This window comes from Anomaloglossus baeobatrachus, chromosome 4, assembly GCF_048569485.1.
Source record: "Anomaloglossus baeobatrachus isolate aAnoBae1 chromosome 4, aAnoBae1.hap1, whole genome shotgun sequence".
NCBI lineage: Eukaryota > Metazoa > Chordata > Amphibia > Anura > Aromobatidae > Anomaloglossus > Anomaloglossus baeobatrachus.
In genome coordinates this window covers 168,238,834-168,262,096 of record NC_134356.1, presented here as the reverse complement: position 1 = coordinate 168,262,096, position 23,263 = coordinate 168,238,834, and the positions used below count along the sequence as shown (strand labels likewise).

At 46.6% G+C, this 23,263-nt stretch overlaps 1 protein-coding gene across 1 annotated transcript in view; it reads left to right on the top strand.

The window, feature by feature from the left end:
- AFF4 (ALF transcription elongation factor 4) overlaps window positions 1-23,263 on the top strand; it is a 172,764-nt gene that overhangs the window by 45,914 nt on the left and 103,587 nt on the right. Inside the window, exon 2 of the mRNA XM_075344582.1 lies at window positions 13,439-13,527. The gene's annotated coding sequence lies outside the window, so the exon portion shown is untranslated. The remainder of the gene's footprint in view (window positions 1-13,438; window positions 13,528-23,263) is intronic.

The window sequence follows — 23,263 nt, the reverse complement described above, 5'->3', positions numbered from 1 at the left end:
ACCACCACTTTCTCGAGTGTCCAGCTCCGTTCTGCTCCTTTTCTCAGTTTCATCAGACTTCGCTCTGTGTGATCCCAGAAATGGTTTCTACAGTGTACATCATAAGGTGTCAGAACGAGCGAGGCTTTATAGACTTACGTTGTAAGAGAGACTCCTAGGTTAAGTGAGCCGCATGGCCTAAGAGTGGTGACATCACTGAGAAGAGAAGCAGAACCGCATTGGATCCAGACAGGATGGCAGTAGGTGAGTGTGTTAATACACTCTCTATACTACATGCTCATATACAGTTTTAATACAATCTTCGCGGGAGGGCCTCTTTAAAGGGCTTGCCCTAATCATAGATCATCATTCTATGCCTTCTATCAGCACTGGCTGTGCCCCAGGCCACTCCTGACTACTACAGATCAGCATCTATTCGCTTCAATAGAGCATCACATTACAAGGCCCACTATGTTTAGTCCAAATGGCAAGAAATACTTGGACTTTTGGTTAACAGACCCCACTGTATTCATACGGGGAGCTGCTTTTTCCGCCCACCCCACTAGAGACTGACGGTGAGAGATCCACTTGGGGATGGTACAGTGGACATTGTATTGTCTGCAAGCTAAACTGAGGGGTAATGCTAATATAAGAAGTGCTGTGTGTTGCATACCGCCTGGGATATATTTAGTAAGTGATGTTACTTCTAGCATCACTAAGCGCAGGGCTGGACAGACTGCTCATTTTTCTTCTCGTGAAGTGTGAGAAACTTGCACTAATGTGACCTCAAACAGCACATAGCCATGATGTTACAGTGTGTAGTCACCGCTTCATTCCTCCTAATGGAATCGGCCAGGACTTCTCCCAGACTTCATGCCGTCTTATTGGGATTAACCCTTCCACCCTATAGAGCTGTCTGTTTAGCTTTGAGCAGAAAATTACCGTTTGTTCTGTCCTTCATCCCCTGTCCTCCCATAGGAGTACTTTATGTGGCCCAAATAGTGTGAATCCATCGTAATGATTTGTTGTTTTGCCCCATGTAACCCAATGCATAAAGCAAGTGAAAAGAACCTTCCTGTTAATCCCTCACTGTTCCAGCTTCTCTGCTCGCCTAGCTGTGATGTGCTGTCTACACGGGAGACCTCTGCAGCCAATCACTTCCCCAGCAGTGTGCAGCACCGGAATAAATGGATTGCGAACACCTCCCCCTTCTAGTGTGCAAATTGTCTGAGTCAGTGTGTCATCGTATTTTGGGTTCCCATAGACCTTTCTGTGGATACTGACACTATTAATAGTATTTCCATGCTGATAAAGGTAATAATCTCAACATTCCTATCCAAAAAGCTGGTTGCCAAAGTGATGATGCTGCCATGAATGTGTTAGTGGCTTGTGGAGAGCTTTAAATCAAGCATCAGGACGTCCTCCATCATCGTCTCATCATGTGGTCATCCTCCCTGGAATGTGCATCTACGTCTCTAATTGGGAAGCATCCTAGAACCGTGCATGTATGGCTGATGTTCCCCTGGGTAATTCAGGCTATACATGTGCGCTCGGAGACGGGAGGTGCAGCCAGAACTGTATCCTGTCAAGGCCAGGAAACGCAGGAATGTTTGTGGCTTGTCCCAGGCAGGCTGCCGAGCACTGCTCGGGGTGGGCTTCTTTCCAACGTGAACTGGAAATGCAGCACTTTATTTTCCTAGCTAGAAGCCGTTCTGTTCTATGGGGAAGTGTTAGAGGACTTATCTACAGAGCCCTTCACAATGGCGTTTACAAGTGGTGAGATGGTTCAGTATTGGCGTACATCTGTGCGAGGGCTGTTTCCATGCTCACTGATTACAGGGGTTCTGGAGTTTCCAATCATTATGTCATACTTCTAGGCTGGATTTGCAGTGTTTTGACAGTTTATCATACGGTCTTCCTAAAAAAAATTTCTGACCATAAATTCTGGTGCCAGATGTAATTTCAGAGTCTACCAATTCTTTTTTTTTTTTTTTTTTTTTTTTAGGTTACTTTTAAATGGGGCTTTTCCATGTCTCTTAACTTTTCTGTTTGTCCTCAGTGTTCTAGATACAAAAATGTATTCCCTCCTTCTGTTCCTCTGTTGTGCCTATGTCTCGCAGACTATATTCCACTCCTCGTCCGGCATGGCCAGCGCTGATCTTTGCTGCCACTGGTTGCATGCATGCAATGTTAGAAGCCAGAAGGAAAGTGGCCTGCAGGACGGAGGAGCCGCTGGGGATCAGTAGGGGAGCATATACTTTCTTACCATACCGGGGTTATATGTAGAGTTTAAGAAAAGATTGGAACCCCGTCTAATTCCATTAAAAACATGCAAAAGTAGTGCAGTAAAAAGCCATTAAATGCAACATGATATGAATTGAATCTGCCATTATGTTTTTGTTACCTAAATGTAGACAGACCCTGATTGTGTCACTTACGGGGCTGCCTACTGTAGTTTGGTAAAATCAGTGATTTCTCAGTAGGAGGAAATAACTAGAGGACTAGTAAATCTCTTGCAATGTAGTCCTCCATACCCATGAGCTCTGCATAACCCCACCCCTCCACTGATTGTACACAGGTGTCAATCATTTGTAGGGGCGTGGTTATTCAGAGCTCAGCATTCATAGAACTATTTTAGTTCTGCAGCAGATAAAATGGTGATTTTTATCTAAACTGCAGCCAGCAGTCCAATAAGTGCCATATTCCTGGGATCCGGTGCGTTGCCCGTACATGATGCTGCTCTCTCATAGGCTATAAAAAGCTGGTGACAGATTCCTTTTTACAGTGGAGCCAGTTTCTTCAGGAGCGCCTCATTATGATGTGATTTTTGCGTACAAGTGTTATTCATAGTTTTTATGGCTAGCACTCGTACCTGTGGTAGTCCATGGCCTCATCTATATGGCCGGGATTTTTTTTCACCATTTTTAATCTGTGGATCGGATCATTATCAGCAATGGAAGTTGATAGATCATGAAAAGATTTTCACACACTTGGAGAGACGATGGATACATTTTTTTTTTATTTATTTTTTTTTACAAATTTTTTCCTTCCACATGAGAAACTGTTGCAACTTACTGCTTAGTAAACATTTGTAGCCATTCTTGAGATGCTACTCATTTTTCTTTTTGTTTACAGCTTGTTGCCTAGGAGACTGACTACCGATGTTGTCTAGCTTGTAAGCACTGCATGAAAGATGGCTGGGATTAGGTCCCTTTCACACTGCATTCTTCCCCACCTTTAGTGGGCTCGATGGGGCTGACGTCCAAACCCCCCACAAAACTGCATTCATACGTGTGTGCTGACTATAATGGTACAGACAGTAACAATGTGCTCTGTAGTGCACCATTTTCGGGCTATAGGTTTAGTGGAGGTGGACACCCAGACAGTCTACTACGTCTTGCGGCTTCCAATTTGTGAGGGTTTGGATGTAAGCTCTGATGGAACCACTGAATGCACGCTGCGCATTTACCGCGGATTTGCTGCAGAAAATGTGTCTAACGTTGCTGCAGTCATTCCCCAGCAAATCCTATGGGTTTTAGAAATTGCTGTGCGCACACTGCGCTTTTTATACCTGCGGATTTACCCGCGAATTTTCCGCTGCAGAATTAATGAGCATGTCACTTTTTTTTTTTTTTTTTTTTTTGTAGGTACCTGTGGTTTTTGTAATAGATAATGATAAAAATCCGAAGGGTCAAACCTGCGGTAAAACCGCATGCAGATTTCACTGCGTTTTTTTTACCCCGGGTGCGGGTTTCTTTCAGAGGGTCTGGTTTATTTTTAAGAAAAAGGCACTTTCTAGTGCGCACATAGCCTTAGGAGGTAACTCCAGCAAGCTTCAACAGCAGTGCTCACATAGTCAATTAATAAGCGCTTGTAAGCATTGTGCATGTTGGCTTAGCGGTGGTCGGTTTCAGAAGCAATTTATTGCTTTATTTACACACCCTATCCGTCAATAGTCATCTATGAAGATGGGAATAACCCTTTAATGGTGGCTCAGTGGTTAGCACTGTCGCTTTGCAGTGAAATACAGTCCATTCTCACCCCCTGCAGTGGCGCTATTTCAGCAATGTCGGATCGAAAGTTCCCACAGAGGGATGTGACTTGTCACAAGCCAGCTACAACCAATGTGCCGACTATGTCTGGCTGCAACTCCTCAATATTCCATCAAGGCAGACGTCTGCTTTGACAAAATAGTAAAGGCTGCAGCTGATCATTTTAGGCTCCTGAATTGATTAAGCTGGGGGTTGTTCAGTAGTGGATAACCCCTTGTTCTGATGTAAAATAATGAGTCACGAGTGTGAAAAGGGTTGTAAGTGACTGTATCTGATCATATTGAAGTCTCTTTTTTTTTTCTCCACCTATATTTGCAGGCCTCAGTGACCAAAGAATCATCATTACTTCCATTTCCAGCAAGGAGCTCAAGAATGGCTCATGCTGAAATGAGGTTGGGTTTAATCCTGGTGATTGGTTAATTTTGCACCATTGACTACTAGGTGTCTTGCTAAATTATTGCACCCCCCTTGGCATTTTTAGTTTTTTGCTATCTCCCAAGCTGGAATTTCACTGTTTTTGAGGGTGTGCATAAGTTTATGAAAAAACATATCTACAACTGTGAACATTTGCTTTTCTTTTTGTGAAGCAAACCACAAATAGGACAAAATAACTGAAAACGTCAGTGTGCATAACTATTCATCCCCCTAATGTACTTTGTAGAGCCTCATTTTGTGGCAATTACAGCTTAAAGTCACTTTGGATAAGTCTGAGCTTTCCTAATCTTGCAACTGGGATTTTTGCCCATTACTCAAGGAAAAACTGATCCAGGTCATTCACGTTGTGGTTTCTTCTGGTGAACAGCGATCTTCAATTCTGACCACAGATTCACAATTGTATTAAGATGTGGGCTTTGACTAGCCCACTCCAATACATTTACACGTTTCCCCTTAAATCACTTGCACTTTGGGTCATTGTCTTGGAAGGTGAATCTCCATCCTAGTCTCAAATCACTGACAGATTGAAACGGATTTTGCTCAAGAATATCTCTATTTTGCCCTATCCATCTTTCCCTCAATTCTGACTATTTTCCCTGTCCCTGCTGCCAAAAAAAGTCCCCACCGCATGATGCTGCCACCACCATGTTTCACTGCAGGGATGGTGTCCTTAAGGTAATGTGTTGTGTTGGGTTGGTGCCAGATGTAGCGTTTACCTTGGTGGCCAAAAAGTTAAATTTTGGTCTCATCTGACCACAGCACCGTTTTCCACACATTTGGGGAGTCTGTCTTTTGGCAAAATCAAAACAAGCCTTCCAATTTTTGGCTGTGACTACTCTTCCATAAAGTCAAGCTCTATGGAGTGTATGGCTTATTGTGGTTTTCCAGGGTTACCTTTTGGTCTCTGTGCTGTCTCTCTGGATGATTGATTGATTAATGCCCTACTTGCTGGGGCTGAGCAACACTATGGGAAACTTAAGCATTATTCTCAGAAATCTGGAAAAATGCTCTGCTTTGCCATTGACTTCCATTATACTCTGTACACGAGTGGAACCCATCCGAGCGTCCAACTGCTTGCTGCGAGTACCGAGCACCTGAGCATGGTAGCGCTCGCTCATCTTTTTTTATCACCTATTAACTTTCCAGCCTCTATCTACACCATGGTTCCCATAATATTGAGGAAACTTGTCCTCATTTAGTACATCTCTCTGTGGTAGGCCGCCATAGGGCATCATTCTGTGTACCTAGGTGAAATGGGAAATTGTACACTTGTATCTTCAAGAAGTAAGTTTCCATCTGTATTTCCTTTTTTTTGTTTTTTTTTAATCTTGTGATAATGCTGGTAACAGGGCATTGCACCCCTTTTCTTGGCTCTTTCCCATCCTCTGTACGTCTGCAGTAAGGCTACTTTCACACTTGCGTTGAACGGTATCCGTTGCATTGCGTTGTGTGACGGATGCAACGGATGTGTTGCATATAGTGGCGCAACGGATGCTGCAAAACAACGCAATCAGTTTTGGGTTTTTTACAGTTTTACCGTCGGCAGACTATTGTGAACGATCAGCTGATCACTCACAGTAGCCGGCCGCCGGGTGATCAGCTGATCGCTCACAGTAGCCGGCCGCCGGGTGATCAGCTGATCGCTCACAGTAGCCGGCCGCCGGGTGATCAGCTGATCACTCACAGTAGTCGGCCGCCGGGTGATCAGCCGATCACTCACAGTAGTCGGCCGCCGGGTGATCAGCCGATCACTCACAGTAGCCGGCCGCCGGTTGATCAGCTGATCGTTCGGTCGCCGACAATGTGTGCGGGGGGCGGAGTGCGATGTGGGTGGCGCCGAGCAAGGCCATGGCTGAAGACGCCAGTGCCGCGGGGACTGCATCGCTGGGGGACAGGTGAGTGAGTGTGTGTGTGTGTGTGTCCGCGCGATTTTGTGTGTGTGTGTGTGTGTGTGTGTGTGTGTGTGTGTGTGTGTGTGTGTGTATACATACGGCGTGCGAGAGGGGACGGAGCCGAGCGGGGAAGTGTCGGCCCGGCACACGTAACCAGTGCTCCTTGGTTACCCGATGTGTACCCTGGTTACGGGTGGAGGGAGCCAGAGAGAGCATGCGCAGTGAAATCCAAAAGATTCCGCTGCTCAAAAAAACATTACATGCTGCGTTCCTTCCGCCCGATGCGGATGCAACGCTGACACTTGCGTTACAGTGCGTCATCCATACAAGTCTATGGAGAATAGCGCAGTGCGCTAACGGACTGCGCTATTCTCCATAGTGACGGACTCCGCTGACTGCAAGTGTGAAAGTAGCCTAATACTTGAAGACATTGTGTAACATTCTCAGGAATGATGTGGTTGGAAAGAGGTGCTTCATTATTCTTCAGTTCAGGATAGGCCGGCGTGGTGGGAGCAGGAGGGACCTCTGGAGGCTTTCTGCTAGGTATAAACAAGTGCACTGTGTTCTCACACTTTTTTTTCCCCTCCCCATTTTAAGAGATTTATGTGTTAAAAAAAAAATAAAATCTTGTGATATCTCTGTGGATCTTAAATAGAATGTTAAAAGATTATGACATTCGTATAAATTTAGATTTTATGTTTTGCAAACTCTTGCACGTTTTTTGACTGTTGTCCATTACATGTCCTGCAGATCTGTGGGGTCGGGCCAGTTGCTCAAAAACCTGTTCATAAGCACTTGTTACAGCAAGTGGAAGCAGAGTGAGGGCACTGAGCGGTGTACTGACGTAATAGATGGTCTATGGCCTCCTACACGCTCTGCGCACGCGTCCATGCAGGCACTCTGTGCTTCTGAACGGTCTTTTGCACAATTGGTGTGTGTGTCAGAACCTGCACCCCCACTGATCTGCAGGACATTTAAGGGGAATTTGTCACCTGTTTGTGTTTTTTTTTTTTTTTTTTTTTTTTTGTTTTTTTTTTTAGTTATTATGGGCATACAGGTAGCATAAAGGTGAAATTAGCCATACCTGTATACCTCCTAGATGAGGGATCGTTTTGCGATAATCCTTTTTTTATATCTTCTACCTTCTGGGCTATGAGGCGAGCGCTGCCCAGAAGATAAGCCTGCCTCCAGCCTTCATTATACAGAATACTTCCTCCCCTTGTCTTACCTGGTGTCCCTGTGAGGTCAGGTGTGCGGTTGAAAATCTTGCACCTGCGCATTATGCCTGATGTCCCTTACTGCACTTTTCCACCCTTCCGTGGGCACAGGCTTCAATTTTGCTGTGCACAGATGCGTCATTGCTACTTCACAGTGCCGGGGAGAGACGGCAGGCAGAAGGGGAGGAAGGGTCCTGTATATAAGGCTGTCAACACGCTGCATCTTCAGTGCATCTAACATCTAGGTGCATCTTGAGTACATCTGTTAATCTTGTGATCATAGAAACTCAGCTTGTGGCCCAAAAAATGCATTAAAGAACACGTGTGTTTTGCTGCGTTTTTGTTAATGCATTTTTTTTATGCATTTTTTGTAAAAGACAAAATGATGGGACAATTGATAGCCAGAATAGATATATTTGGATAGAAAAAAATAGAAAGAATAACTAGATAAAATGAACATAACATATAGAATAGATAGAAATAACAATAGCTTGATAGAGCGATGGCTATCTTGGCCAGCTGTTATCTTATTTTTTGGTTAAAAAAAAAAATAAAAAAAAATGGGGTACTCCCCACTTTTCATATCCACCACAGGAACAGCAGGAGCTGCAACCCTCAGCAGTCTACTGTACCTTGGCTGATTATGAAAAAGAGGGGATCCCACTTTTTTTTTCCATTTATTAAAAAAAAAAAAGAAAGAAGTGGTCTCCCCTATTTTTTCTAAAATCAGCCGAGGTACAGCAGATAACTGGGGGCTGATATTATTAGGGTGGGAAGGGCCATGGTTATTTGGCCCTTTTTAGCTTAACAATAGCAGCCGCCCCAATTCTGGCACTGGACTTTGCCACTGCACCAGGGCAAAGGGAAGAGCAATCAGGGTTATAAGTTAATGGCAGCCCACAGCTTCCACTAAGCCGTAGATTAGTAATGGGAGGAATCTGAGACCTCTCCATCACTAATCTGTAAGTGAAAGTAAATGAACACAAACACCCAAAAAGTCCTTTATTTGACATGAAAGACAAAGCTCCCTCTTTTATCACTTCATTAACCACAAGAAAACCCCTGCAGGTCTGATGTAATCTACACGAGGTTCTACGATGCTTCCAGCACTGCTACATCTGACGCTCGCAGTGAGCGCCATAGAACATGACTGCCTGCTGTGAGGTTCATGCAGAGATTGAGCCATGATCAGCAGTGACATCACTCAGGATAGCCACGGCCACAGCTAAAGGTTCTCAGTCACCTGCATATTCAATGAAGGTAATGAGCGGCAGCGGGAGCAGTGTGACAGCTGCGCCGGTGACTTTCTAATGTATGAACCGCTTGCTCCTACCCCTTTGCGCCAGATTCTGGTCCACATAGACTTTATATGGGGACCGGCATCTGGCTAGATACCGTGGATCAATCCCCTGATAACCCAGAGTCAGCGGTGGATTGATCTGCCAGTCCTAATCACTAGTGAGAAACACAGGGACAAAACGCAAAATGAATTGAGATGTTGCAGTTTGTCAGGAATTTGTGATGCACTGTGCGGCCAGCAAAATAGAAATCTCATACTTTCCTGGGGGAAGGAAATGCATGCATGTGGGTGCATCTTTGTGACCACAAAACTTCACCAAACACGCAGTAAAACATTTAGTGTGCGGATGAGACCTAATGAAGACCGGAGGCAGTGCACACCCCCAGCCCAGAAGATAGAAAGGATGATTTTGCCAAATGACCCATCATCCCAGAGGCAGACAGGTATGGCTAATTTCACCTTTATGCCACCTGTATACCCATATTAATGAGTAAAAAAAAATGCAAAAGGGTGACCGATTTCCTTTAACATAATCCTTTGCTAAGGGTACTTCCACACTTGCGTTTATTTCCTTCCGTTACAATCCGCCCTTTTGGAAAACAGCGGAATCCGTTAACGGATTCCGCTGTTTCCCATAGACTTGTATGGGTGACGGATTGTACCAAAAGGACCTGCGTTGCTTCCGCTGGGCGACGCTCCGTTGCTTCCGCCCAGCGGGAGGAACGCAGCATGTAACGTTATTTTGAGCAGCGGAATCCTCTGGATTCCACTGCGCATGTTCTTTTTTTTTTCTTTTTTTTTTTTTAAATCAAACTTTATTTTGGCTCGCGGTGGCCGAACGTTCAGCTGAGCGCCGGCAAGTGACAGCGCTCAGCTGAGCGCCCGCCCGCCGGCATGCCCAGGCGCCGGCAAGTGACAGCGCTCAGCTGAGCGCCCGCCGGCATGCCCGAGCGCCAGCAAGTGACAGCGCTCAGCTGATCACCCGGCGGCCGGCTGCAGGGAGCGATCAGCTGATCACCCGGCGGCAGGCTACTGGGAGCGATCAGCTGATCACCCGGCTGCAGGGAGCGATCAGCTGATCACCCGGCTGCAGGGAGCGATCAGCTGATCGCCCGGCGGCCGGCTGCAGGGAGCGATCAGCTGATCGGCCGGCTGCAGGGAGCGATCAGCTGATCACCCCGCGGCCGGCTGCTGGGAGCGATCAGCTGATCACCCCGCGGCCGGCTGCTGGGAGCGATCAGCTGATCACCCCGCGGCCGGCTGCTGGGAGCGATCAGCTGATCACCCCGCGGCCGGCTGCTGGGAGCGATCAGCTGATCACCCCGCGGCCGGCTGCTGGGAGCGATCAGCTGATCACCCCGCGGCCGGCTGCTGGGAGCGATCAGCTGATCACCCCGCGGCCGGCTGCTGGGAGCGATCAGCTGATCACCCCGCGGCCGGCTGCTGGGAGCGATCAGCTGATCACCCCGCGGCCGGCTGCTGGGAGCGATCAGCTGATCACCCCGCGGCCGGCTGCTGGGAGCGATCAGCTGATCACCCCGCGGCCGGCTGCTGGGAGCGATCAGCTGATCACCCCGCGGCCGGCTGCTGGGAGCGATCAGCTGATCACCCCGCGGCCGGCTGCTGGGAGCGATCAGCTGATCACCCCGCGGCCGGCTGCTGGGAGCGATCAGCTGATCACCCCGCGGCCGGCTGCTGGGAGCGATCAGCTGATCACCCCGCGGCCGGCTGCTGGGAGCGATCAGCTGATCACCCCGCGGCCGGCTGCTGGGAGCGATCAGCTGATCACCCCGCGGCCGGCTGCTGGGAGCGATCAGCTGATCACCCCGCGGCCGGCTGCTGGGAGCGATCAGCTGATCACCCCGCGGCCGGCTGCTGGGAGCGATCAGCTGATCACCCCGCGGCCGGCTGCTGGGAGCGATCAGCTGATCACCCCGCGGCCGGCTGCTGGGAGCGATCAGCTGATCACCCCGCGGCCGGCTGCTGGGAGCGATCAGCTGATCACCCCGCGGCCGGCTGCTGGGAGCGATCAGCTGATCACCCCGCGGCCGGCTGCTGGGAGCGATCAGCTGATCACCCCGCGGCCGGCTGCTGGGAGCGATCAGCTGATCACCCCGCGGCCGGCTGCTGGGAGCGATCAGCTGATCACCCCGCGGCCGGCTGCTGGGAGCGATCAGCTGATCACCCCGCGGCCGGCTGCTGGGAGCGATCAGCTGATCACCCCGCGGCCGGCTGCTGGGAGCGATCAGCTGATCACCCCGCGGCCGGCTGCTGGGAGCGATCAGCTGATCACCCCGCGGCCGGCTGCTGGGAGCGATCAGCTGATCACCCCGCGGCCGGCTGCTGGGAGCGATCAGCTGATCACCCCGCGGCCGGCTGCTGGGAGCGATCAGCTGATCACCCCGCGGCCGGCTGCTGGGAGCGATCAGCTGATCACCCCGCGGCCGGCTGCTGGGAGCGATCAGCTGATCGTTTACAATAGTCTGCCGCTGGTAAAACTGTAAAAAAAATAAAAATCAAAACGAATTGCGTTGTATTGCAGCATCCGTTGCATCCGTTACACAGCGCAATGCAACGGATACCGTTCAACGGAAGTGTGAAAGTACCCTAAGTTGTAAAGTTGTACGTTATAATATTTTTCGACTGCAACCTCTCAGGGCACCTAACCCCCTAAAAAGCCTCTGCGTTAGGCTATGTGCCCACGGGCGCTTGTACCTGCAGATGTATCCGCAGGTACGAGCGCATGTTTCCCGCAGCTGGCCGCCGGCGTCCGCAGCTATTTTTAGCTGCTAGATTACAGCGGAATAGCTGCGGGAAACATGTGGACATTCATGCGGCTTACATGCGGACGTCCCGGCCTCTTATCTCCATAGCGGAGGGCCGGGACATCCGCAGGTAATTCCACATGAATAATTGACATGCAATTATACGTGCGGATGCCTACATCCGCAGCATGGTCGGCAGCCGCACTTTCCGCAGCGTGGACACCGCACTCCCCATGTCCCATAGGATAACATGGGGAGTGACTGTACATGCTAAAACCTGCAGATTTATCTGAAAAATCCAGAGGTTTTCCGCGGCAAAATCCGCACAAACAAGCTCCCGTGGGCACATAGCCATATAGTGTAAGGGATTGTTTACAAACTTGTTCCTAGAACGATTGTGTACTTGCAATATCTAAAAAAATAAATATATATATATATATATATATAATTACACATTTGTCTTACACATGGCACGTCATAGTACTGTCTTGTATGGGGCTTGGAATAAAGATGCGGGCACGCTGCACATGCTGATGACTGTCATTATCTTGTAGCCCTATTGCTGGCCAGGACATCTCTTTTGCTTGCTTCAGGGAAGAGCAGGGACTTGTTCTGCTTGTGTGTATTGAAAATGACTGTGTAAGTGTCAGATGTTTGTGAGCTCCGCTCCAAGGTAAAGACAGTGATGTCTTCCACACGGCACACCTAACATAGAGCAGGTCCTGCTGCCCAGTGTCACTGTAGCATACCCTCAGAAGCAGCAGTGTTTAGGTTTCTTCTCTCGCTCCCTTCTCCATAACCTGCTCTGGGCTGCGGCTGCTAGTCTAATCTGCCATGGACTTCTGTAGATGGCTTATATCCTGTTATGTAGAGGTCAGTAGGGACCAGTGGCTAGGAAGTTAAGAAAGGGGCATAACAAATGTTCTTATTTTATACTATTGATTGTCAGAAAAAAAAAAATTCTCCTTATGGTTTTTTTCCCGTTGGTTTCATGGCATGCTATTTTAATGGAGCAGGCTTTTTGGGATAGAAGTGCTTTTATATGGATCATAAAAATGACTGTGAGATTGCACTATTCCCATCAACAACGCATTACCTGAGACATTATGCCCAGCCTGTCCCACCTGGTTACATAACCGCTCCCATCAGTCATCTGGGAACAGGTTTACTCTATAGGAATACATGGAGCTGAGCGTATGTGGAAATTTCATTAACATTTCATGTGACAAATTTCAAGAAGAAGGCTATCATGTGTAACCCAATTGTAACCTGAGTTGTCGCTCTGCAAATGCCTGTGTACAGCTTTATCATGTGCCTTTACTGCAAACTCCAGCTGCCCTGCTATACAGCGTTACATAGAGCTGGTGGAAATGGCAGGCGCCCTGCTCGAGGGGTTGTCTAGGACTTCTATATGGATGGTCTGTAGTAAAGATAGGCCTCCAATCTCTGAGCTGTGGTGGTGTGTTACCCAGCACAGATGTACTGAGGTGCAGAGCTGCACAGCTCCGTCATCTTCATAGTGGCCATGGCTGGGTAATACAAATCAATAGAAGGTGGATATTGCCCAATCAGCAGAGAGCCTCAGCGGAGTGCGAGTCGCAGCATGCAATAGCCTGGATTCTGCACTTGGTATTAAGTGACGTATGCCTTGCTGCAAGGGAGCCATAGACCATGTGAGTGCATTATATCGCTGCGTTATATGCTGGCCCAAACTATTGACTGCTTGATCTAAAAATATAATCCAATGCTGCAGTCTCGCATGGGTTTACAATTTCTTATTTTTCCTCCTCTACATTAGGTTCCAGTGTGGGAAGACACAAACTCTTAGAAGCATGGTTGAAGCACAGGCCTTCATTCTGCACACAGACGGAGTGGCGGTGATAACTGGTAAAGTCCTCCCATTCCTTCCATCTATGTTCCTGGTACAGCCCATTACATGGCATGCTCTGGTGCCGGTCATCACTGTATGTTTTATGCTCATTACTTAGGAGAAATCCTTTGCAACTGTGGCCCTGCTGAAACATGCTGGTTGCTATAAGGCTATGTTCACATTGCATTTTTTGCTGCTTTTTTTTCTGCATGCGAAACCTTCTCTCTTTGCAGTAAAAAAGCTGCTTTTTTTCCCTGCTTTTTTGGTGAAAATTGTATTATTTGTATAAATTATGCGTTTAATAACATTACTTTCATGAAAAGTGCATGATTGCGTATTTGCAGCATTTTTCATTGCTTTTAATAGTGGGAAAAAAGCTGCAAAACACACTACAATCGATATGCTGCAGTGTTTTTTCAATTCAATCAGGAAAAAAGCAAATACTGATACTGTAAAAAGCTGCTTCTAATTTGCAGAAAAGACGCACGAGTGTTGTATAAATGTAGCACGTGGGTCTAAAGGGAAAAATAGTTAAACCACTTTTCAAGAAACTAAACCTCCTAAACTTGGATCTGCATCTTAGGCCATGGGTTGGCCTTGATGGACTTCAGTCTACCGAATGCCACCCTGTACAGTGTCCTCTGCTCTGGACACTGGCCATACACAACACTGGAAAATGAAAGCCACTCATGAGGCATGGTAATGAAGGGATGCAGCGGCCAAAAGTCCAGACAAACAAAGCGTTTTGGATGAATGAGTAGATTTTATGTCTGGCTTAAGCATGGGAATATATGAGATGTGGAGTGATTGGAGGAAATGTAAGGTTATGTGAACACATGCTGACAAATGCTGGTATTTTGTGCTGTGGGGTCGGCAGGCTGTGCTGCTGCTTGTAGTGTAGGTCATAGAGCCGTACGTCTCATAAGATGTGGTTGGTGGCTACAGATGTACATCAAAGACGTCTGTACAAATTCTTCAGGAGCGGTGTCCATTAATGTTTCCTGGAAAGCTTTCCCAATGTTCCTTGTAACATTTTACAATCTAGCTTTCCGTGAGGCTCCAGATGATCACCAAAGGAAGGTCCAAATCCACCGCTAGTCAGTAGGTTTACACTAGCCAGCTGAGTTTACTGATACAGTAGGATGGATACTGGAGCGCTCATTTACCCATCCCCTCTTCATATATATAGATGTGTATACACGTGATGCTGCAGGAGTGCCGCCATGTCTCCACTTTTCTTTTCCTTATTCCTCTGTCTGAAAGTAATTTACCTAAAGGAAAATCATTTTAAGACCTAATTTACAAAAGTTCTCCCATTCAGCAGGATGTGGGGGGAGGGGGGTTGTGGTAATCCTTTCAGTAGCTTCTGCAGACATGTCATTCAGGTAATCTGGCACCTCAAGAGTTAAAAGGGAAAAACTGAGTGTTAAACACCCTGCTCTTCACTTCAAGCCATTGTGTTTGCATTGTCTGGATCATGGTGTGGCTTTAGCTTTGTGCTACTGGGGATGCAAAACCTTGGCAGGATGATAATAAAGGGCAAAGTATAAGGCGAGTCCCACTGTCACATGGTAAGTTCAGCATACATATAATAAGGGGGCTGAAGAGGAACTTCTGGAGCTTGGCAGGCAATGGCCCTAAACTCTGACTAGGTGCATTGTTTTCTTCATGAACCCATTGCAGAAACCAGAGAACTTGTAGGGTCATAAGAACTTGGACAACTTTTGGAGCTTTTTAAATAAAATATATATTTAAAGCAGCTCTCCAGTGTGTTTTTGTTTTTTCTCTCTTCTTTTCACCCCCGCAGTGGTATCACTGATGTATGTTCCCTGTCTATAGTAAATGCTTATCAGTCGCCATCTTCTGCAGTTCTCAGTGCCGCTGTGGTCCTTCTTTGTTGGTTGTGACTAGCTGAATCATTCCAGTGTGTGCTGGGCGGAATGCTATTCAATTCTCAATGTAAGTCTATTTGAGCCAGAACAAGGCTCTCGTAGAGTTACATTGAGGGATAATGACCGTTGGTCACAAGATGATGGCGCAGGACCGGAGCAGCATCTGTAACCGCAGAATACAGAGGGCATTAAAGGGAATCTGTCAGGTACATATGTGTTCTGACCTACAAGCAGGATGATGTGTGGCCTAGTAACCCCTTCCTACCCATCCCTGTGTTGTAATTGTGTAGTATGAATGTATAAAAATGTTTTATTACATGTTCCCTATGTAAATGATCAGTCTCTAGTGGCCGAGATACCATGGATTTACATGAGTGTCGTCACCATCAGCTCCTTGAGATCCTGTGCACGCTTTACTATTCCCGCAGCCTTGTTATCTGCATGCTTGCCTGTCTGCTTCAGACGAGCACTGCGCATGGTCCGAACCGCAGGAGTCTTCTGAGCATGCGCAGTGCACATCTGAAGCCGAGAAGCAAGCACCCAGATAACAAGGCTGTGGGAATAGTAAAGCGTGCACGGGATCTCAAGGAGCTGATGGTGACGACACTCGTAAATCCATGGTATCACGCCCACAGGGAGATACGATGCCCAGGGGAATTAAGCCCCTGATCATTTACATAGGGAACATGGAAGTAATGAAACATATATTTATACGTTTATATTACACAATATTACAACACAGGGATGGGTAGGAAGGGGTTACTAGGCCACACATCACCCTGCTTGTAGGTCAGGATGCATACGGGACCTTACAGGTTCCCTTTAAATATTTTGCTCCAGGTATTGAACAGAAATTAGTGATGCCACTCTGAGCGTGTAATATATAAAACACCTGAGAGACGCAGTACCCAGTATATAATGAGAACAGTTGATACTCGCCTATCCATTCCTGTAATGCTGGTCACAAGATACTTGGTGGGTAGCATAAAATTGTTGTGCCACATAACTGGCCAAGAATAGTGCCTACATCTCCGGAATGGCACAGCTCCAGCAGGGGGTCATCAATTGTTTTATTGTAAATGGTGCACTGAAGTGATTAGGCAGGGGTTTCCAGTATTGCACACCCTCTTTTAAATAACAGACTTTTTTTTGTCCTTTTATATCCTGTATGTATTACTGTGCATAGATTGCAGAATGAACTAACAGAATGTATGTGGACTCACTAGCCATAGTCTATGTACTTTTTTTTTTTTGGGCAGTGCTATAAATGCCACTGTCAGAGATTGACAGCAACATTTAAGAAGATAAAAGGAATCTGTCACCAGATTTTTGCTACCTCATCTGTGAGCAGTATAATTTAGGAAATGAGACCCCCTTTTTCAATGATGTATCACTTAGTTTACAGCAGCAGTTGTGACAGAGATTTTAGACTTGGCAACTAGCTAACCTTGCCCACACCAGGCTCTGTATGTACAATGTCTATAGACAGTGAGTTGCTTATCAGAGGAGTGGGTGGAGTTGTACTAGGGCTCACTTTACTGCAGCTGGTATAATCCAAGCAATGATAAGCTCCTGGTGTTAAAACAATCTTTGCACGTAAACACTTTTTTTCTTGAGAAGACACACATCTCTGAATCCTGTGTTTAATCCCTACATCATACTGTGCTCAAATGAAATAGCAAAAACCTCCTGACAGATTCTCTTTACCTGCAGCAGATGGAGCTCAGCATTATTAAACGCAAATGATGGTTAAATATCACAGTTCATTGCCTCAAATAATGCAAGCTCAGAATTTGCTTGGAACGCAGGGCCTCAATATTTGATGTAATAGTACGTTCTATGTCGTACACAGGAGGGTGCTGTGAAGTGCCACTGGGCTAGTATTACAATGGCCATTTTAATATTCTAAATACCCCCATTAATATTTTATTAGGTAGAATTTATTGTGGTTTTGCATTGTGTGACTGTTCCTTTTTTATTTTCATATATGTATGTATATGCATGTGTGTATGTATGTGATATATAGATTATATATATATATTTAGCTGTACTACGCAGCTGCACACAAGAACCACAAAACAAATAGAATCTCTTTCCCTGTCTGTCTCTTTCCCTGTCTGTGTTTCTCTCTCTTAACCTGTCTCTCTCTTTCCCTGTCAGTCTGTCTCTTTGTCTGTGTCTGTCTCTTTGGGTCTGCCTCTTTCCCTGTCTGGGTCTGCCTCTTTCCCTGTCTGGGTCTGCCTCTTTCCCTGTCTGGGTCTGCCTCTTTCCCTGTCTGGGTCTGCCTCTTTCCCTGTCTGGGTCTGCCTCTTTCCCTGTCTGGGTCTGCCTCTTTCCCTGTCTGGGTCTGCCTCTTTCCCTGTCTGGGTCTGCCTCTTTCCCTGTCTGGGTCTGCCTCTTTCCCTGTCTGCATTGTGACATGCCAACATTCCATATAAGGGTGTGGCTTCGCATTCTTCTGAAGTTCTGGCTGCACTGTGGCTCCCAGCTCCATTCGCTTTAATGGAGGCAGGTTTTTTGGCGAATAACTGTAAAGCGCAGGGTTAAAATTTCCCCTCAAAACATAGCCTATGACGCTCTCCGGGTCCAGACGTGTGTGTGCAAAATTTTGTAGCTGCGACTGTGCAGATGCCAATCCCGGACACACACACACACACACACACACACACACACACACACACACACACACGTGTATGTATGTGTGTATATGTATATTCTGTTCTATGCAGGTGATTATATGTAAAATCCACAACAATTGTGTTATGGACACATATTTTTTTAAAAAAACAAAGCTAGAAAAAACCAGGGCCAGTCTGTAAGCTGTGAAATAAGCTGGTTGACAGCATTAAAGAGTTAATTGTGCTGGCTCAGCACATGACCATTATTACTTCCTGCTCAGCTAGGATGAGAGGGCAAACATTGTATGGATTATCCTTTGTTTAGTCAATAGCAGAGTACATGTGACAGCAAGGAATGCTGCCACTAATGGACCAGATGACATTTCTACTTCTTTTCCCAACCACTTCCAACTCTTGTAGGTAAAGTATGTCAACCAGAAGACGCCTGGCACATATGCCTAGCCAGTGCTGTCACATCATGCCAGATAAGGGAGGATTAGGTCTCGTCTTATTCCTAGAAAAATGCCCGTTCTGTTTTAAGTTTTTTCTTTTATCCAAAGCCAGCCGAGGATCCAGCAGGAGCCGGGAGGAGCATTAGGCTATGTGCGCACTTACCGGATTTTGCCGCGGATTTTCCGCGGATTTGCTGCATGTTTCGCTGCAGAAAATGTTCATAATATCTCTGCAGTGAATCACCAGCAAATCCTATGGAGAAAAAAAATCCTGTGCGCACTGGGCGGAATTTGACAGCTGCATGTTTTGCTGCGGGAATCCCGCAGCAAAAACAAGTGCATGTCACTTCTTTTCCGCACATCGCTGCGGGATTTCACTCCATTGACTCAATGTTAATCATGAAATCCCGCAGGGAATAACGCAGGCAGCAAATTCTGTGCGGTTCACTGCGTTTTCCTGTGTTATTCCCTGCGGTATTTCGCGGTTTACCTCCGGTAATGTGCATCGCTTGTCTGCGGTTTTGCAGGGAAGTGATGTCATTACAGGAAGAGGAAGCCGTGCAGAGTAAACACACACACAGATCACACACACACACAGACATCACAGACATAGATCACATAGACACAGACACAGGACACACATAGAAAGAAAACGGAAATATAGAAAACAAAGAACGTGGGCTCCGCTGCATATTTACCTTCCAGCCGAGGTAAGCACACAGCGGCAGGCCGGTATTCTCAGGCTGGGGAGGGAGAGGGGCAGGGTTAATGTCCCCTGCCTCACTCCCCCTCCGGCAGCCGAGAATATCAGCCGCAGCTGCCCCGGCACTGTCGCATGCATTATGCGGCACTACCGGAGTGTCCTCGGCTCTTCCTGCCGCCGTGTAGCAGTGGCAGCAGGGTAGTACAGGGGGTTAATGATGGTGGGGGACCACCGCCATTAACTCCAGGCTTGATCATGGCAGCGTCTATGTGACAGCTGACATGATCAACCCGTAAGTAAAGTGAATAAAACACACACACAGAAAAATACTTTATTTTAAATAAAACCAACAAGCCTCGTTCACCATTTTATTAACCCCTCCCAAACAAAGCTCCGGCGTAGTCCACAGCTCCGGCGTCCTGCACTGCTGACATCCAGCCGCGACTGTCAGACACAGCGCTGAATGCAGCAGACAGCAGGGGTAATTACCGGTCATTTCCCACGGCCGGTTATGTGAACTCACTGCCGACCGTGGGAAATGCAGCGATCTGTCCTCTATCTCTCTATCTATCCCTCTGTCTGTCTATCTATCTATCCCTCTATCTATTCTTCTGTCTATCCACTATCAGAATTAAATGTATTATTTTTTTTTTTTTTTTCTTCAATGTGCTTTATTGCATTGAATGCAATAAAGCACATCCCAACCCGCACGCGGCAATACCGCGAACAATGCCGCGGTAAAACCGCGGCAAACCGCACGCGGTTTTCGGGTGCGGTTTCCCGCGGTTTTTTACTGCGGGTGCGGTAATCTTTGAGAGCATGCGAAATTTACGCAAGGAAATTTCATTTCCAGTGCGCACAGAGCCTTAAAGTCCTTCCCGAATTCCTGTTGTTGGGAATACATTTTTTTTTTGAACAGCCAGAAGTGGCTTTATTTCAGATAAAAACGTGGATTAAACCACCCAGGGGCCATGTCCCCACATATGCCGCATTCTACTCCTCTGTGGGGGGGTTTGGTGTGGAAAGGTTGCCGTGTATCACAGCTCAACCAAAGTGGATGTGATTTTTAAACTCATGGCCACTGTACGTCCAAAGGCGCTGTGGAGCAATGGTGTTTAGTCCCCATATATTTTTATAGGGCTCCTGAAAACTGCCTTGAAAAATCACAATTGCAATTTTAAGTCTGCAATTTAATTATTTTTGCCTCCCAAAAAAGCAAAGAAAACCTGCATCAATGGAGAGAGCAGCTAAAGAAAACGGCAAAAAGCAAACAAAACATTGTAAACCATGCAGATCGCTGTGTTTGTGAGGACGCCCGCAGACAACAAGCGGGAAATTGCAGACCGTTTAGACTTCCTCATAGTCCATCATTATCCTGCTCAGCTCCGCTGTGTGAAGGTGCGAGGTCCCTGATGCTGCATCGCTTGTCTGCGGTAGCCGTCACTGGGGCCATGGTCGGCACAAAAGTACACATAGCTATAGGAGCAGTTTATGCTGTATTAATAATGTGCTGCTTCTTGCTCGCCATTGCTTTACACACAAACAGATCTTACAGGGCCTACCTATTAGAAAATACAAATTTGACTGTTCACCTTTGCCTGGACATTCTGTTAAAACATCATACAATGAAAACCAATGGATCCCATTGACCTCAAGCAGGGTCTATTGTGCAGTCTCATTTGCACTGTATAAATCCTGATACACACAGGAGTTGCTGATGGAAGTTAATATATAGTGGTCAGGTCCACGATTGCCTGAGGTGTCCATTTGTAGAAATGTTTCCTGCTCCATTAGATTTGATCTTAGACATATGTTGGGGTTAATGTCAGAAACTGTAGATTCAGGTTGTCAAAGCAAGCTATTTCCAGCTTGCATCCCCCTTCCAGAGGGGCTTTGATGAAGTGTTGTAGTGGATGGACTATGCTGATTAGTTCTGTTAGCTGAAGATAACGCTGCTGTAGACAGAATTGATAGTACAGTTTGATTAGCATCCTGTTTCCATTAGGAAAGGAAGTTACTGTGCTGCGGTACTTGAAGGTTGGTTAAAGGGAATCAGTCAGCAGATTTTTGCTATTTGAATCTGAGAGCAGCATAATATAGAGCAAGAGAGTCTAATTACTGTTACTTGCTCAGCAGGTTGTTGTAGTTTCAATATAATCAGTGTTTTATCAGCAGGAGACTATCACTGCAGACTAGGTCTGGGTGAAGGCCAGCCACTCTAATTTGAGTAACCCCACCCCCACCAATGATTGTCAGCTTGCTGACAATGTCTGCGCCAATCAGGTGTGTGGGCAGGGTGATACACACGTCTGTATTCTGACCACTAATACATCTACAATAGAAAACAGATTTGTACCAAAAGTGCACCAAGCAGTCCAGGAAGCGACACATCACAGGATTCTGGCTCTCTACTTCTCAGATTACATAGCCAAAACCTTCCGGCAGATTCCCTATAAATAATCAATCATTGCAGCTATTACAGCATTTCTGCTGCTCGTAGTGCTACCTTGTGTGCATGCATGACCACACATGGGTGCTTTACACCATATTCCAGACTGTGAAAACATATAAAGGGGTGTGACTGTAGCCCCCAATCCTTTCCTTAGAGCCTTCCATGCTTTACTGTAGTTTAGGCCATGTGTGCGGTTGGAGCCTCCGTCACATTTAAATGTAATTACGTGTCGAAAACTATTCCATGATGCCTCCGAGGAGCTAACAACCCAATGTAGAGTGTCTCCCATATACCCTGGATCTGGTGGGAAACTACCAGTGTAAATAATATATAAGATGAGTGGATAATTGCTGTGGGAAAGGAAGACCGTGCAGTGCAATCTGAGCATTGTAGGCTTAATGGCGAGTGGAGTATCTCGCCATGTGAAAGTGTGCAGATAGGGCACAGCTCCATAGATGTGTAAGCCAGAGGATGAGGGGGCAAACCAAGCTGGTGTGCTGGAAGATTCAGCAAGTGCTGGGCGCTGCCAAACAACGCGTCTTTTTAGATCACTCATCTTGCCAGGTCCTGCCTCACTTGTGCCGTTCCCTGGAAAGTCTTGAAGGGGCACACCTCACAGCTTACAGAAATAACTTTGCATGCAGCACTATGGTGTCCCCCAACAAAGTGTCGGATACCTCGAATGAACAGGTTTAAAATGTCTGAAATACTTCAATGTGTTAATAATAATAAATAATAATAATCTTTATTTCTATAGCGCCAACATATTCCGCAGCGTTTTACAATTCAGGAGGACCATATACAAAACAAGTAACAGTTATAGAAATACAATATTTAGAGGAAAAAAAAGAAAAAACACAACCCTGCTCGTGAGAGCTTATAATCTACAATGAGATGGGGGGGGAAGGGAGAGAGAGGCAAGGTTCAAGTGTAGAGTTGAGCGGGTCGGCTATAATCCGGTTCCGACGGATACGGATCGGGTTGCCGCCGAAGTCCGGATCCGATCCGGAATCAGCGTCTATGTAAATGAATGGGGAGTCGGATCGGGGGAGGGGGAGAGAGAGATATTACAGCTCTTTAAACTGCATGTATGAAAACCCCTCAAAATGGGCATGGTTAAGAATGAAGGTTAATGGCCTGCCCTTAACAGGTTAAATAAAAAAAAACAACTTCTAAATTAAAATGAAAGGTTAGTTCCCAATCTCTGACTTCTGAGTTACTCAATATGTACTGGAAATACATGGAGAACCGTTCATTAGATTCATGCTGCCCAAACCTTGGCCTGCAAGATAGTCTGGCTGTGCGGGCGAAACGGCCATCGTCTCCCACAGCACCCCGCATCCTCCTTCTAACAGATGAAATAAGGATTGATTTTATACCCTGTGAGTGATGACCTTTTCTTTTTCGAACGGCATTGGAATTTCTGAATTTTGGTTTAAGCACCACTGAGGGCGTCCCCCCCACCCCCCCACCCCTCACAGACAACCGAACAGGCATATTAACGGAACGCATTTAAAACAGGTGCCAGACACCCTACACTACAAGCAGGTAGGAATGTTGAGAGTTGACCAAAAACAAGGACACTAGTCGAGTGCGACCCCCTGGCAGGGTTCTCCTGCCCTGCTCCAGTTGATTG